The sequence below is a fragment of the Pleurodeles waltl genome, chromosome 10 (assembly GCF_031143425.1).
Source record: "Pleurodeles waltl isolate 20211129_DDA chromosome 10, aPleWal1.hap1.20221129, whole genome shotgun sequence".
NCBI classification, from domain to species: Eukaryota; Metazoa; Chordata; class Amphibia; order Caudata; family Salamandridae; genus Pleurodeles; species Pleurodeles waltl.
Window position 1 is genome coordinate 928,701,386 of NC_090449.1, and position 17,249 is coordinate 928,718,634.

Below are 17,249 nucleotides of genomic sequence, written 5' to 3' on the forward strand. Positions count from 1 at the left end.
ACAAGACTAATTTATATCCTTTCCCTATCTTTCCCTTCTGGCACACACCTAATTAGGTGTTCAGCTCCCCTTTCGATGAGGTCTCCATTCCAATGGCCCCATGCCGCGGCTTCAACCATGCTTGACAATCCAAGCCATCCAAGCTCCCTCCCCCAGTTCAGCAGCACCACTCAGGTGCTGCCCTTTACCTCATTAAAGAGTTGAGCAAGTGAGCTCTTCTTGCTCTGTCTCAGTGTGTCTCCAAACGTGAGTCTACCATAAATCATGCCATAGGTGCTCACCTCTGAGTCTATGCCATGACTGGGGTACAGTGCTTCAAATAAGTTCTTATGGTAGTGCATGACCTATGCCACCAACAGTGTCCTCTCTTTAGCCACATGTTCCATTGCAGGGTGGGACTGGCCATATTTGTTGCATTGCTCGCTCAGATACTAGCATTTCCACCTCCCCCCAGTTTGCCCATCGTCCAGGTGTTACTCCGTACCCTTGGAGTGTAACTAGGTCCAGACCTCCTCCAGGGTGTGGAATAAATGCGTAGAATTGTCATCTACCACTATTAGCCTTGCTGGACAAAGTAGGGCGTATCTCAAACTCAGCTGGTGCAGTTGTCTCTTGACCACCAAGTAGGAATTTTGTTGCTTCTTGACCGTTGCAATATAATTCGGATATGCTGACACAGTAGACCCCTCAAATCGCTACAGACCGTTAGCACAAAAGAGCTGAATGAGCAGGTCTTTGTAATTGAGCAGCCTAGTGATGACGGTGCGAGGTGCTGCCCTGCTAGCGGTGGTTGCCCCACGGTGCGATATGTTGTCTCGATAAAGAAGAATTAAGCTGGTTTGCCAGCCAGTACCTTCTCTGTGAGCAACTGTTGCAGAAAAATCTCAGTGTTTTGGTCCTCTACTTTTTCGGGTTTCCCCAGCAGCCGGTTATTACATGGAGAGTGGCCTTCAGCATGTTCGGCTCTCAGCTGCAGCTCTTTTACCTGTTGTGGCTGGCCTTGCAAGTTTTTTTACAGTGGGAGGCAGTTCTGTCAATAAAGATTCAGTTTCAGCCACACATTCTGACAGTATTTTATGGTTTGCTTGCAACAGAGAGACTATCGATTTTGTCAATTTTTGTTTCTAACAAAGTATTAGTATCCTGTATCTCCTGAAGTATCCGGTCAAATTGAGTGGTGTGCTTCTCCAAAGTTAGTTCCACCTGATCAATTGGCCCCCTCACTAAAAGGCCCGTTAGTGAGGGCACCACGCCCGAGGAGACCCCAAACAGCATTTTTGCCACTTTAGTTTTCACCATTGCCAACAAGGTTCACTCCACTGGTCCTACACCAGGGGTCAAAGGCCACTGCATTCAATCCTGCAGGGTCTTTCAGACTACTACAATAATTCTTCCCACACCAGGAACCCTTATGAGGGTATAGAGACAAGATAGTATCACATACTCCCTCAAGTCTTGTTTGTATCAGCACCATAGAGAGTCCGATGTTGAGTCTATGTGGTGCTGCCAGGTTGACCCACATGTGATAGCGGACTGGGGCCCCTGGGTGCAGGGTGCTGGTTTGGAGGATTAAAGCAGGTACCTGGGCACCATTTCCCAACAATTGCAGTGCTCAGTGGCAGGTAGTGCCTGCAATCTCCATGGCCTGACCTCCAATGGGCGGGTCCCTTCACAGTGAACATCATTCTTCCAAGATGCAAAGGCAATAGTGACAGATGTCCTGAACAACAAGCCGCCAAGGGCCCCAACACGCTGTTCCACCCAGGCCAGCAGTGTTTGTCCTCTCGGCCAGCTCTCCTTCCTGCAGGTCAAGGGCTCACAGCGAACAGGTGCCACGGTGTTACTCCTCGGCATCGTCATCCTCAGGGACGCGGTCTGGCCCGCAGCAACCCCACTGCCTTGAGTGCAGCAGACGAGGTGTCCCCCAGGCAAACCCAGGCGGGGTTGATGTCTGGAGCAGGGTCCCCATTACCGGACTGCCCAGGGCATCAATGGCAGGGTCGTGGGAGGGCCACACACAGAGCTCAGCTCTATGTGACCAGTTCAGCTGCCATCCTGGCCACACACCCCTGCTCGGACAACTGTGTTAAAGTCATTTGTATTTTGTTTTTTATGTTAACCCCGTCTATCCTGTTTGTCAACTTAATTTCTCTTTCATAAATTGCATTTGCATAAAAAAATAACACTAAATTAGACCTAGGCAAAATGTAAATTGTTCCAGCATAATACTCATAATTTCTGGAATTTTGTGTTACACTTTGCAGGAAATTGGGTTACTGTTTGGAGGTAAAGCCACCACAATTCTTGTCAGGGTAAAACACAAGCAATCCACAAATTAACTTGTGCTCAACCCTCCGGTAGCCTGGTGCAAAGCAGTCATGATTAACTTAGAGGCAACGTGTTAAATATTTCTGTAGCACCTCAAAGATTAATAAAGTGAAAATACAACACAAAAAACCCACACCAATTTAGAAAAATAGACCAACATTTATTAAATTATCTGAAATCAAAACAATAAAAATCTAATAAGTGGAACTGGACATATGCAATTTTAAAGATTGAAATGAAAACAATGCTTAGAAGCACTAAGTACCTAGTCGCGCCAGACTTGGACGAAGACACAAGTTCAGGCCGACCGTGATGGAGTGGGGGTGGGATCCAGGGACCAAGAAAGGCCCACTGAACAAAGTGGTTTTGTGGAGAATTGCAGTGTCTCACGTCAAGGACAACTCGTGCAGCAGTGGCAGTGAGGTGCTATGTTGAGGAGGCATCATGCAGTGGTGGTTAAGAGGAGCTCCTGGACTGCAATGTGAGGTCTTGTGTTTTGCTGCAGCGGTTCCAATAGGAGTCTGCAGGGCGATGCATCATACTGCGTTGGTACTGCTCAAGAGATCACAGCTGGGCTGCAGAGCACTGTGATACACCCTTCACTCTAAAACTGTACGCAGTGCCGGTATGTATTTTGGACTCTCCATGTGTGGGTGCCGTCACAAATTGGGTCTCTAGTTGGCAGAGGTATGCACCCTTTCCAAGTAAGGACCACAGTCCTAGTCAGGGTAAGTCAGATACACAACCTAAATTAACCCGTGCTCACCTAGTGGCAGCTTTGAAGTGTACACATTTCCTCTCCTTCCTTCCCTAGCTTCAAATAATCTACAGGGGGTTATGCAGCCCTTTGTATGGGGAGAGGAACATCTCTATTCAGTTGTGTCAGCTCCTCCCTCCCTTTTAGCACAGGAAGACCCATCAGCCTGGTGATCGGCCATCAGGATGCAAATGTCACACTCCAGTTTCTTTTGTGTGTGACTGTCTAGAGGGTCTGCAGAAAGCCCAGCTACAGTTTACACTTAAAGGATGATTCAGTATAACCCCAATGTTAACCTATGGGAGAAATAGGCCTTGCAGTACTGAAAAATTAATTTAGTAGTTTGTCACGACTTGGACATGTTAAACTAAAACATACATGTCCAACTTTGGGGCTGCCTTTGGGGCTAACCAGGGCCTACCTTAGGGGTGGCATATGTAATACAAAGAAAGGTTTGGGCCAGGAAAGAGGGTTCACTTGCCATGTCAAAGTCGTAGTTTAAAACTGCTCAAACAGGCTCTGCAGTGGCAGGCCTGAGACATGTTTGAAAGGCTGCTGCTGTGGGTGGCCCAATTAGCCCTGCAGGCCCACTAGTAGCCTTTTATTTACAGGCCACAGGCATATATATGGCACTTTACTAGGGATTTACAAGTTAATTAAATATGACAACTGCGGATAAGCCAATGCTGCCATGTTTAGAGTACAGAGCACCACAGTTTAGTACTGATCAGCAATGGTAAACCACGCCAAGGATGCCAGGTCAACACGATTCATACCCCCAGCTGAAAGTGGGGAGAGTTACCTAGCCCCGTAAGAGTACTCTTCACTAAGATGGGAAAACCTGGACATATCATCAGCTTTGACATGGTCTGCTCTAGAGCAGTGTTCAACTGTAAAGTCCATTCCCAGTAGGGAGATGGATCATCTCAACAGTTTGGGATTCTCACACCTCATCTGCATTAACTATCTGAGGGGCCTGTGGTCTGTCTGAATCTGGAAGTGGGTGCCAGACAGGTACAGCCTTAGCTTATTCAGCACCCAGAGCACAGCAAATGTTTCTCTTTTAATCATGATACACCTCTGTTCCCTGGGAGGTAGCCTCCTACTGATGAAAGCTACAGGTTGATGAAGGCCCTCTTCATTTAGTTGTGAGAGCACGGGTCTTAAAGCCGTGCTCCGAAGCATTCGTCTGTACAACAAACTCTTCGGAGAAATCAGGGGCCTGAGCACGGGTGCTGTGCACATGGCTTCTTTTAGGGAGTCAAAAGCTTTCTGGCATGCCTCTGTCCAGATCACCAGATGTGACTGCTTCTTGGAAGTCAGCTCTGTCAAGAGGGCAACAATGGTGTCATATCCCTTGATGAATCTCCTATAATACATAGTGAGGACTAAAAAGGCTCTCATCTCTGTCGGTATCTTGCGACCACAGAACCCTGCCCAATCTGGCACATCCTGGTCTTGTTAGTCAAGCCAGCGCTCTGTAGAGCCTGAAGCACTTCCCTCAGGTTGCACTGTTGGCCCTCCCAGCTAGTGCTAAAGATTGCAATGTCATCTAGGTAGGCGACACTGAAGTTCTCCAAGCCAGCTCTGACCTGATTTACCAACCTCTGGAAGGTGGCAGGGGCATTCTTCAATCTGAAGGGCATGACGTGGAACTGGCAATGCCCTTCTGGTGTACAGAATGCATACCTTCTTGGGCTCCATCAGTCAAGGCAATCTGTCAGTACCCAGATGTCACGCCAAACGTGCTGAGGAACTTAACAGCTCAAAGCTGATCTATAAGCTTATCAGCTCTGGGGATGGGGTGCATCAGTCCCGTGGTTTGCATTGAGCTCACTGTAGCCCACACAGAACCAAACTTCAGGGGTGACACCTGGCGGGGGAGCCTTGGGGACCAGTAGCACTGGGCTGGACCATGGTGTGTTGGGGTCTCAATAACCCCAAGTGCCAACATCTTGAAGACCTCCTCTATAATGTTAGCCCTCACTTTGTCAGACTGTTGTGTAGCCATTTTAGTTTTAGCTCCATGCACGTTATTTTAGCACACTAGGCCTGCCGCTGTGCACTTTAGCCTAGATATATTTTATTCAGCTTTGTTTATTATTTTAACAATAGCCACATTTGCCGTCTTGTTTAATTTCTCTCTAACTGTTCTTGCTAGGCCAGCACTAAGTTTTTAAACAAGACATTCTTGTTCACTCTGTGCTTGTTTCAAGGCTGCAGTAAAATAGGCTGCCGGTGAACGTGGTAAAAGTTTTGTCCCTGGTATTCATAGAAAAATACACATCTTTATGTAGGGACATTTTCTCAGAACATCAGCTGTTTTATTATAAAATCCTTCCTTTTCCCTTAAATGTTAGAGGGAGATTCCAGCCAGAGAACTATGAATGTATGCTGATTGCTGAATGCTTCACTACAGCTGCTTATGCAAACATTCAGGCCTTTGCACAGGTATGGGGGATGATGTGTTCCCAGGGGAACCTGAAGGGCAGAATTAGAGCTTAAGATGCTGTGCTCTATTATAGCCTAGGTAGGAATTAGTCTATTGACTCAAGTGACAATATGGTAGCGTTATTTCTATGCTTCACTCTCCTTGTCACAATTCTAATCTTATCATGCTGTATTGTCCTGGTTATTGCAGTACATGCTTTGCTAAGATGCAGTAGCTTCATTAAAACCCTTATTGAAACCTATACTGCCTCTGTTTGTCATTGTGTTTGTGAGACTAATGTAACTGAGAGAAACGGATAAGACCTGAGTGACCACGGTTTCCCTGAGAAATCAATTATGTCATGCGCTCGGCTGCCCAATCATCCTTGCCCTTGGGTAGAGATGGGGTGCTGCTAGTTAGCTGGAGCAAAACCCAGATTAGGGTGACAAGTGTCACCTGTAGTCGGTAAGACTCAGTCTCCCACACCGCAGGCGATTCTGCTGCTCAAAATCCAGTAGTCTCAGAATAATGAAAGCCTACGCAACACTTGGACACCAGCGCATTGGAATACACGTTGCTGGAAATACACTGCCTGATAAAGCCGCAAACTCAGCAGTAGCTATGGCCACTGTTGCTGCAGTAACCCACTCAGGAGCAAAACCGGACAATGACATATGGACTTCTGTGAAAGCTATGCCTGAAGATGTACCCTATCCAAAAGCATTTCCTTCTAAATATTCCTACCAAATGGGAGGCTGCCTAGACGCACAGGTAAAAATAACAGGCGTAAGGGTTTGTGTAATTCCCAACAAAGACATGAGATCAGAAGCAACGCACAAGGGGGTAGCATCTGCCCACGCTGGTGTGGCACCTACAATATCAGTGTTGCAAGCAACTTTATTGGTGGCCAGGTGTATACAAACCGGCCAAGCAGTATGTCCTTTGCTGTGACATCTGCCAACAAATTCAGGTTTCCACTGCTAAACACCCAGCACAGACACCCCTCCTAATTTCCAACAAACCATTACAATGTGTGTACTTGGACCATTGTGGTCCCCTGACAAATACATTTTAGTTGCTGTGGACTCCTGCTCCGGATTTCTATAGGTGTGGGTACAACGCTCGTCTGATGCTCGGACTGTTATTAAAGATTTGCGAGTCTTTATCGGTACATATGCAGTTGTGGTTTTCCACTCGGACCAGGGCCCTGCTTTCACCTCAAGGGCATTCAGGGACGCCATGGCTTCCTTAGGGGTCCAACTCCATTACTTGTCTCCATGTCATCCTGAGGGAAATAGTGTTGTGGAGCGACGAAACCGTGATTTAAAGCAGTCCTTAACAGCCAGAGTCTTAGGTACGGTAATAACTTGTATAGAGTCCAGGGAGCACTTAACAATCTGCCTAGAAGGTCCCTGGGGGGTCGTACTTCATACGAGTGCCTGTTTGGAACTCAAATGTATGTTCCAGGTCTTGATGGTCCTGGCGTGGAGGCGGCAGAAACCCCCTTTGACATAAATGAACATGTCACTATCTTGCAGGAATTACAGCAGTTCTGTGACGACAACGCTTCTGCCAGTGCTGCCTCCACAGGAATTAAGGATGTACCAGAAACACCTACTGGCTGGATTCCTAAAGTTGGGGATCTAGTACGTGAAAAGGTCACTGAGAAAAGGAGTTTGGTCCTTTTTATCGTGCCCTAGTCCCAGTCTTGGGAATACATGGTACCAGAACTGTCATTCTACTAGCGTTGGCTGGTGCTAAAGAAAACCGCTTTGTATCTATCGACAATGTCAAGTTACACCATGTGGCCGATCCTGCACAGCAGACCAAGAGGAACAGCCAGTAGTTCCCAAATCCCTCTCACTACTGGTCAAGATGTCCCTCTACAAGTTGTGAGCAGCAACACTTACACCTCTCCGAGCTTGGGGAGGGGGGGAAATGATCTTGTATTGGTTCCACTGACATCTGTTTCAACAAACAATACAGAATAATTGATTGATTTGACGCAACTTCACCAGACGGAAGCGTCACTTATTCTGAACCACCACGGGAAACACCCACTGGTTCTCCACCTACAAACACGGCTCCAGCTTTTGCACAAACTGCTTCTGGTTCTTTGCCGATATCAACAATACCGTTTCGGACTCATTCACCTCTTATACATCTGAACTGTCAAAAACACGTAAGCTGATAAACTGACTAAAGAAATCTACTTTATTCTCCCATGGAACTATCTGTGGCTTTCCATGACTGTATTGGCTTTCCTACTTTGGATTGGTTTTGTCATAACATTCTTGTTATTAATACATGGTCATTTTCTTCCTGAAAGATCAACCGTTGAACTGGTGGATGAGGTCCTAAATACAAATTTTTCTTCTCACAAGGTCCGCAGAGACGTGTCTTTTGGGAACATTTCCTCTAAACCAATTCCTGATGGGATTGTTTGGGATACAGTAACATTTGATATATACGGCCCCACAGAGGTCATTCAAATACCATATGTTTTTAAACTTTCAATGAACAATGTAATAGTACCCGGAGTTGTTTCTGATGATTGGGATGTGAAAACAGTTGATTCTATGATGACTGAATTGCAGTATTATACTGTATTTGAAAACAAAGATGTTTATCTATCTAAAGAGAATTATGATGATAAGTTTTGCTATAATTACTATAGACACCATTCAATTCACAGGCAAGTACCCCCAAAACTGTTTTTAATTACACACAATGGGAACATTGCCCAACTCCACCACAGGGAAGTTCTAAAACATACTCTCCAAAGTTTGCATATTTCGCTGGGCACAATGTTAAAATGCTGAGTCGTATTATTTTAAATTGCCATCAATGGAAAATGTACCCATATTATTAACAGATACAAAATGTATTTATTCGGATTCCTTTGTTTCCTGGTTGACTATAGAAGGCTATGAATTTTGGCTGAAGTGGAGTGACTTAAAAAGTGTGTGAGGAACATGAAATTGGCAAATAGGGGGAAGGAAGCTTTGTTTAGAGCATGCCTGATACCTGTTCAAATTATATTTTTAATTGAAACTGTACAACAAACAAGTTGTTTAGGCTTAGCAAAGATTAAGGAATTGAATGTGCCCAGTATTCCTGCCCCTGCAAAATTTCACAAATGGCAAAAATATATATATATACAATTGAAGATCAACTCGATGAATGGGTCCAGAATGGCACGTTTAATGCTTCACTGTCATGTCCTAGTGGGTGGTTATTGTGGCCAATAGATACCAATGGGTGTCATAAATGTTTTATAAACTTCACGTGGGTTTTTAGAACTAGTAGGCTGGACCCTCGCTATACATCATCCGAACATGCGGGTATAGTAACAACATACAGTTAGGAAAACTATGCCAGCAATGGTTGAAGAGTTCCTCACTAGATGCGGTTAGAGAACACCTCAGTCTCCTAATACCACTGATTTACAGGACTTTCTGTTAGGCCCTAGAAAACAATGCAGAAAGCGCTTCTTGTATGAAGTATATAATGACATTTGGAAGCTTTCCCAACAAGAAGCTGCTGCCTGGTTAAGGCAAATAGACCAGGAAAACTTATAGAAGGCATTAGCTGTTGTAGATAATGGGATTAATACCCTGTCCGAAAGGATATACACCCTAAATAACATTGTCTCTTCTGCAATAAACATAATACAAAGTGATATGTCTTCTTTACACCATGGACAGAGTAGACTAAGGTCCATTATGCAGTTGGGTTGGACACTTCAAACATTGAAGACAGGTTGCAATCCCTGGCAACACGTTAACGCAAGAGACATATTTTCTACATTTAATTTAACGTGACAACAACAACTAATGGCTAAAAAAGAAGCGACTTATGTCATGTTAAATATTGAGAAATTAGAAAAGTTGCATTTTACTGTGGCTGAAATACCATCTGCTGAGTGGTTAATATGCAGGATAATTAATCTGCATATTTCAACACTTCAATTTGCATCCTGCTTAAAAAACATTCCAGTGGGCAGATATGAAAGGTTAGGAGATAGTTACATCCATGAGGTGTCGGAGCTGCTCTTCTCGTACAAATGTCTCAATGACATGAAAGAGGACTTTCTTAGCTGTAGTGAATGCAAGACTTCTGTCAGCCATTCGATGGTTTGTAAACAGTTGTCCTTGCGCGGGGCGTGTAACGCTTCAGCAGCGAACTTGGCTTGTTATCTGAAGGGAGTTCCTGTCCCCTTGATTAGACCTACGTTCCAGGTGCTTTCAAATGGCAGCTATGTTCTCTTCGATAGTGGGGACTGTTGTGGGATATGAGCCGGAATAGTTTATGTTGTTTCTATCTCTAACATTGTTTCATGCTGGAACGTACTTTTTCCTCCCACTAGACAGATAGAGGTAGCTGACATTTGGCCCCATATTGCCACTTCTAATGTGAATTTTGACAAGTTGAGCAGACTCAAAGCTTTATTGTTCCAAAAACATGTGGCTCTCACATCTGCATGTGAGACCTACATACTTCAGGTGGCAAGGTCATCAGCAGAGATACAGTCCCTTTTAAGTACCAGCTTTCAGAGACACTTTGGTGAACTCGTGAGATGAATATTTAATGCATCCAATACTACTGGAATCGCAAATTTCTTTAAGGCTGTTGGTTCTGGTTTCGTTCACCCCGTCTCCTCAATATTTGGTTTAATACCATCAGCCATCCACTTGATATTCTCCAGTATTTTCGGGGGATTTCCAATAACTTTGGCTATAATAGGTGGCATTTTGCTATTGCTACTTTTTCTGCACAGTGGCTGTCCCGCCACAACAAGAAGGAATGAAAGCGCTCCTAAAAGCGCACCTGTGTCATGAACGCATGATGCAGTAATTCAGAGCAACACTCCTGGAGCAATTGGAGTGTGACTGGTCCCCGTCATTCAGAGCGGTTTTGCATTGTGTGCAGCCCGTGTTTCGGTGCCTCTAGTGCTCATTCGAACATGCACTGAAAGTTTGTCTTTCTATGCAGCGCTTGCTTTCCTTGGACGCTTATCTGTTGATGTTCTCGCTGAGGGTTCATTATCGGACATGCGCGTTGAGGGTGCGTTTGCTACGGGAAGCTGCTTATGAGTTGCCCTTCCTGGAGGATGCGGCTCTGAACTCATTACTGGGCACAACACGGAATGCTGCTGCCTTGGCTGACGCTCGGGCTATGGAACACGAATGCTCCTTGGTCCTTCTTGGCAATGCATTTCCAACTTTAACAACTGCCGAAGTGGAAGATTTTCTAGCCTCCATTGTCCCGGATTCAATTGGCAACTTCCAAAATGACTCTGACTCTTGAAATTCTGCTTTTTTTACGCCACATGTTAACATTTTAAATTGTTCTTTTATATATCTTCATGTGTTCTTTTAACTTGTCATTATTGACGTTTTTACATATATATCTTAGGTTGCGTTTTAGTCGCTTTTATACATAATTGGGCTTTGAACCACCTTCAACCTGCAAGGGGAGGGTGTTGTGTAGCCATTTTAGTTTTAGCTCCATGCATGTTATTTTATCACACTAGGCCTGCCGCTGTGCACTTTAGCCTAGATATATTTTATTCAGCTTTGTTTATTATTTTAACAATAGCCACATTTGCAGTCTTGTTTTATTTCTCTCTATGTAACTGTTCTTGCTTAGGCCAGCACTACGTTTTTAAACAAGACATTCTTGTTCACGCTGTGCTTCTTTTAAGGCTGCAGTAAGATAGGTTGCCGGTGAACATGGTAAACATTTTATCTTTGGTATTCATAGACAAATACACATCTTTACGTAGGGACGTTTTCTCAGAACATCTGCTGTTTTATTATAAAAACACTTCCTTGTCCCTTACACGTTAGAGGGCGATTCCAGCCAGAGGACCATGACTGTATGCTGATTGCTGAACGCTTCGCTACAGCTGCTTATGCAGACTTCAGGCCTTTGCTCAGGTATCGGGGATGATGTCTTCCCAGGGGAACCTGAAGGGCAGAACTAGAGCTTAACATGCTGTGCTCTAATATAGCCTAGGTAGGAATTAGTCTACTTGATTCTAGTGACAATATGGTAGCGTTATTCCTATGCGTTCCTCTCCTTGTCACAATTCGAATCCTGTCAAGCTTTGTCGTCCTGGTTATTGCAGCACAAGCTTGTCTAAGATGCAGTTGCTTAATTAAAACCGTATTGAAACATATACTGCTTCTGTTTGTCATTTGTATATGTGAGACTAATGTAACTGAGAGAAACGGATGAGACCTGAGCAACCACGATTTCCTTCAGAAGTCAATTGTGTCATGCGCTCGGCTGCCTACTCATCCTTGCTCTTGGGTAGTGATGAGGCACTGCTAGTTAGCCAGAGCAAACCCCAGATTAGGGCAACAGGTGTCACCTGTAGTGGGTTAAGACTCAGTCTCCCACACCGCAGGCGATTCTGCTGCTCAAATCCAGTAGTCTCATTAGAATAATGAAAGCCTATGAGACAAGACAACCTGTAAATGTTAATCTTCACAGTGTGAACGGTCCCCAGTGTCAATATCATGGGTGCACTATGTAGTCGGTCCTGGAGTAAGTGAGAATAGAGAAGCAAACTGCACCAGAAACTGATTTAAGGTCATTGTAGGGGAGATGCTGACACCCTCCACTGACCCACCCTGCTCTTTGGAAGATAGGAGATCAGGAGAGGTTCACTGTCCTCTTTCACCCCATCATCATTTACCAAGAGCATGGTAATCGTAGAACTCTCAAAGCGGGGCTTGAGGTGGTTTACATGTAGAACCCTCAAGGGGTTCCGTGGAGTTTTGAAGTCCACCAGGTAGGTGACATCGCTCCTGAGCTCCTTGACCCCCTAAGACTCAGAACAGCTCTTTACCATCTTCTATCACCACATTATCCTCTTCTGGGGTTTCATGTGCTACATCCATTGATTCTAACCAGGCAGTCAGTGCCTCCTGCAGCTCCACGTTCTCGGTCTTTAGTAGAACCCCAAATACCCTGCAAAAATCCTTGAGTTATTGTACTGTGTACTTCTCCAATTTGGACAACTCACACTCCAGTATTGAAGGTGTAGGTGTGGATGCAGTTATGGGACCTCAAGTAAGAGACATGATTTAGAATAAAAAGCAAAAATTCCAATTAGGGAGAACTGAAAAATAAAAATGCCAATTGAAGAGAGAAGGACAAAAAACGTATGCCACAGGACAATTGATTCCAATTTGTGTAGATGTGAATAGTAGTGTACACCAAATCACTGGTTGATATTGCGCAAACACAAATTCTATCCTCACCGCTAAGCACCAAAGTTACAAACTAGGTCTTTAGTTGGCAGCGGTATGCACCCTGTCCAAGTAGGGGCCATAATCCTAGTCAGGGAATGTCATTTACACTCCCTAAATTTACCTGTGCTCACCCTCTTGTAGCTTGCCAAAGAGCAGTCAGGCTTTACTTAAGAGGCAATGTGTAAAGTATTTGTGCACTACAATAATTACAGAAACAAAGTGAAAATACCACAAAAAGACTCCAAATTCACCAGTATTGATCAAGCTATAGATATTTAAAGAATGTAGATTATTGCAGCCTTAGAAGAGCCTGTGCATCTTCTGTTAAGGTATTTATGCCCCTTTGGGAGTTTGGTAACGCTCTCAAGAGTAGAGCTGTCCCCAAGCAGTGTTTTTAGGAAATCATTCTGTGTTCAGCACAGCGGCTGTGAGGAGGGCATAACAGCTGGCAGGGACCTCTTGGGTCCGTTAGCAAGCAAAAGATACCTTCATCTGAGGCAACAAGGCTAAGACAAGTGCCCAGCGGTGCTGACCTCCAGTCTGGGGCTCCCCTGGTGACAGAGGGGGTTGCAGTGACTCACGCTGCTCAGATGAGAGTGATGGTGGTGGCACTGACGTTGTCACTCTTCCTGGTGTTCTTGTCACCCCAGCAACAGGTAGGGGAGGGGATGCAGCGCTCGGTAGAGACACGCTGGGATGGATTTGCATTCCGTTCAGCATAGTCACTGCTTTTGGCTTGTCGTCACTCTGCTGTCACTCAACAAAAGGGGTTGCTTCTGGGAGATAGTGTAGCCCAGAACGCCACGCTACTCTGTAGAGTGGGAAGGGGCCTGCACAGGTCTAGGTACAAGAAGCACTGAGCTCTGCTGATAGATCAATTAGAGCAGGGTGCGCTCAGGGATGAAGGCTGATCGATGCAGTGCACAGCTGCTGGATAGAGATGGCAGAGTCTGACAGCAGCGCAGATATTGGTGAAGTCTTTGATGGCCCTGAGACTTTGTGAACAGGGGGGCAAGTCAACAAGCCCTTGGAGTTACTCAAGTTCCTTCTTGATGTTGCAGAAATGAGTTCCAGTCTTTCTCACTACAAGAGGTAAGAGGCAGCAGGCCAGCACAGCAGAGCAAAGTACAAAGTGGTGGTCCCTTCTTGCAGCACAGTAATCAGCAGGCCAACACAGCAGAGCGGTTAGCATAGTGGCAGTCCCTCCTGGCAGCGCAGCTCCTCTTCACGGTAGTCTCCTCAGGACCCAAAAAGGAACTGATTTGATGGGGTTTGGTGTCCAGTACTGGGGGGAGGCTTCAAAGAGAACTTTGGAGATCACAGGGTCGATTCACTTGTTTCCCTGGCTTGAGACACTCTACAGGGCGTATGCAGCCCTCTGCCTATCTCTGAATACACATCTGAGGGAGATGAGAACTGGGCTTTGTGCATTTCCTCTAGACAGTCACACAAAAAGAGAGCCTGGGTGTGACATTTGCATCCTGATGGCCCATCACCAGGCTGATTAGTCTTCCTGGGTTAAATGGGAGCGAGGAGATGACCTAAATAGGGATGTGCCTCTCCTCACACAAAGAGCTGCATACCCCAGTGTAGAGCATCTGGAGCCAGGGAAGGAAGGGCAGAGACCTTGTGATCTTTAGTAGACTTTTGAAGTTGCCCTCACATCAAAGGGACATTTAGGTATAAGCACTGGACCCCAAACCCCACCAAATCCAAACTCACTGGAACCAAGGACATTCTGCCAGAAAGATGGACTGCTGTGCAGCCAGGAGGGATTGCCACCCTGTAACTGCATTGCTGTGTTGGCCTGCTGCTTGCTGTTTGCTGTGCTGTAGGAGGGACTGTCAGTTTGCTACTTCTTTTGCTGTGATTGCCTGCTGACTGCTGCTTCCTGTCTGGAATGAGAAGGTCAAAGCCTAGCTCTACATCCTGGAACCAAGATTTTCCAATGGCTTGTTGGCTTGCCCTCCTGTTCCCTTAAGTCTCAGGGTCATAACAGGCTTCTTTTGCAACAATCAAACTGGTGTGCCTGCCCTTTCCAGGAGATCAATGTGTGTGCAAGCGGCTTTAGTTTCATCAAGCACATCTGCCTTCATGGTACACCAACCAGGTAGTCGTGATTGCCTTTGTGATGTGATCATCGTGTGCAAATCTGCTTTGGTTTCATCAAGCGCATCTGCCTTTGTGGTGTGCCAATCGGTTGTGATCATCGTGTGATGTGATTCTTCCTGTTACGATCTTGCCTACTTCAATGCTAAATTTAAACCTGCATATCTCTAGATCTTTTTATTTGATTTTTGTTGTTTCGGTCTCATTTTACTACAATAAATATTCTATATTTTTCTAAACTGGTGTGGAGTCTTTTTGTGGTGTCATTCACTGTGCTACTATAGTCAAGTGTTGCACAAATACTTCACACATTTCCCCCTAAGTTAAGCCTGACTGCTCTGTGCCAAGCAACCACGGTGAGTGAGCACAGATTAATTTAGAGTGTGTATCTGGATTGCTCTGACTAGAATTGTGGTTCCTACTTGGACTTCTGCCAATTATAGACCCAATTTCTAACAAACAGTATCATGACCCGGTCTAATACTAACTCCTTCCTGAAAAATGACAGTATGTTTTATCAGAAGTAGATATTTATACTCCTTTAAAGTTATTAATCTCAAATATATAATTTACTACCATCTGCTGTGCATGGTTGTAGAATTAAAATGATATTCTTTCCAGTTCTTGGTACACGTAAAGCCAACAAAACATCTATTTGACAATTTGGTCAAATGTTTGGAATCTGGTAACACTAGATAAGTAAAATGCTCAGATTCTATTTGTGTAGTTGATGTATATGAGCAATCTTCATATTCATGCTGGTAAGTAAGTCCAAATAATTCATTAACAGGTATCTCCTCTTCTAAAATGGCAAACATCACCATTAAAAACTCCTGTGCATCCACTTGAGTATTTTAATTAAACTGTATGGATCCACTACATATATCTACAGTGCCTTAAATTACCGATGCAGAATGCATTTTTGTTCTCTCAGTATGCAGACAGCTCAATACCTTCTTATTTTTCCTTTGAATTGTATCTGCAACATCAGGTAATGCACACAAAAGGCTCGCGACAACATTTACATAACAGTTCACACCTGAGGGATTTGACAATTGATAACCAACAATATCTCAAACATTTTCAATGTTTTGTTTCTTAACAACTTTCTTCTTCTCTTTCATTTCTTTCTTTACAACACCATCACTACACTGCTTTGAAAATGTCTGCTTTGGACAGATGGAGCATTTCTCATAAACTGGATACTTCCCTAAATGAGTAGCATAAAGACTTCTTAATCAGTTGTATTCTTTAACACAACTTGAGTCTGTGTTTACTGTGTTCTCATCAAATGCAACTAGATATAAACTATAAAAGGTCCTAGCTCGAGACAAATCTACTAAAGATACCTTCCTTGCTGCACTGAAACCTTGTTATTTATGAATAGCAATAGCATATGCTAGAGAAACTGGAAATTATTTCTGTCAAACCTATAAATCTTTCAGAAGCATAAAACGTGCAGTATATCATCCAATTACCTTTGGTTTGTCAATCTGATCAAAGTTAATCATAAGGTATTCTGCCTCATTCTTATTAGGAAAATTAATAAACCTCTTCAACATTCACATTTCAGCACAAAATCACCCTGCAGTTTTTGCAAAGACTTAAACATTTCTCCAATCCTTCAATTCATGAAACAGATTTTTCTAAAGAATCCAGTTTTGCTTGTAACTTTTCATTTAGTGATACAGTGACACCTTGGTGTTCCACTATATCTATTGTCTTCAGTTGCAACATTTCTTCTTTCTCGAATTCCAGAAATTCACTGTTGACAAATGCCCACTAATCCAATGTAGGCATTAAGCCTACAACATGTTTACCTTCTTGTATAAAACCAAACAATAGTTCTGCTGCTGGATTCATTGTTGGATAAAGTTTAAGAACATTAATTCTGCTGATTTCTTTGTTGTTGGATAAGGTTTTTTAAGAAGACTACTTTTTAGACCATGGCTTCCCTCTTTTGAAAGGACACCTTCACTAATAGGTTTCAAAATATTTTCATATTCAATGTCAGATGCTTGTTGCATATTCCTGATTAATTCTTTATATTTGAAAGTTAACCAAATATTCACATTTCCAATGCTTCCCAAAGAATTGCTAGTTTTATCATGGAGGGGTGTTTTGAATCCAGGCTGGCCCTTCACACGTGTAAGTTGCGGTAGATCTTCAAAAACAATCAACTGTTATCCTCCAAGTAGGACATCATAATTCATTCTCAGAACCGCTGGCATTCTCAAATGTACAAAGGCAAGCAGTAAGTTTGAGACCATGCTCACCTCATAGATGATTAAAAGTTTAAACTTGTTTAACACTCTTGACACTTCATGACAAGCTTTACTGGATCATTTTTAGTATTCTA